This window comes from Monodon monoceros, unplaced genomic scaffold (assembly GCF_005190385.1).
Source record: "Monodon monoceros isolate NGI ecotype Baffin Bay Population unplaced genomic scaffold, NGI_Narwhal_1 Super_Scaffold_2, whole genome shotgun sequence".
Lineage (NCBI taxonomy): Eukaryota > Metazoa > Chordata > Mammalia > Artiodactyla > Monodontidae > Monodon > Monodon monoceros.
Genome location: NW_021703776.1, coordinates 33,795,846 through 33,796,954, shown reverse-complemented (window position 1 = coordinate 33,796,954; position 1,109 = coordinate 33,795,846).

Here is a 1,109-nt window from a genome sequence, read left to right as displayed (position 1 = left end):
ATATATATATATATATATATATATATATATATATATATATAAAACATACTGAGGGCTAAATAATATTTTAGGCTCATAAGAGACAATCATCTATAAATAAGGCAGAATTGAGAAATTAGGTAGTTTAATGAGTGCCTATGAATAAATTTTGAGGCTTTAAAACCAGATAAGGAGATTTTTGTTGTGATTTCAATTCCCATTTTCACAAATCTATCGCAGTCTTGTATTGCTTTCAGTATCAGCAATTATCTCCAAATGTCCTTGAAACTGATCTTCATCTCTTTTAATCCATGGACCATATTACTATCAAACTAAATAACTTCTCTGATATTTCTGCACATAAAACCTTAAATTTGCTCAATACTTAATTCTGTTATTCATATGATGTGAAATCCTTTGATTACCATTAAAGACCTTCCCAACTTTCTCTGTCTTCTAACTGACCATTAAATCTCACATGCTCTCTCTTAACCATGTCAAGAATATACTTTCTCATTCATGATTATTTGCCTTTGGTCATGGTATAACTCGCATCCTCCACCCGTGACTTACATTATCTCATGCATCTGCCTGAAATGTTTCACATTTCCTAACTGGTCTCTGAATGTCTTAACCCACTGTAACACCTTGCATTTCATTCTGATTCTATTCTTAGGCTGGAATTAGAAATCTGTGATATGATATATGAGGTCTTCAGTAATCTGATCTCTGTCAACCTCTCCAGTTTCATCTCTCACCTTTTCCCTTGTTCTAGACATGCTTGGGCTTTTAAAATTCCTGGGATAGGCCACAGCTACTCTCCAGGCCTTCTGACATGGGGCATTCTCTGCACCCCTAGTGGTATACCACATTCTTCTGGGTTTTTTCCCCAGTTCTCCAGGTAGGAAATAAATACAGATTGTGTAGCTAATGCCCCTAAAAAAAGATAGGATTTTAAAACAATTCTTAAAGTCTTTCTGTATCATACAACCTGTGATTGTAACTTTGGCCACCTAACTAACCACCATGCATTTCTTCAGTGATACCACTTCAGTAAGTTGAATTTTATGTATATTGAGACAAAAATCAAATGCTACTCAAAATGGATCTTAGGCTTAAACATAAAACCT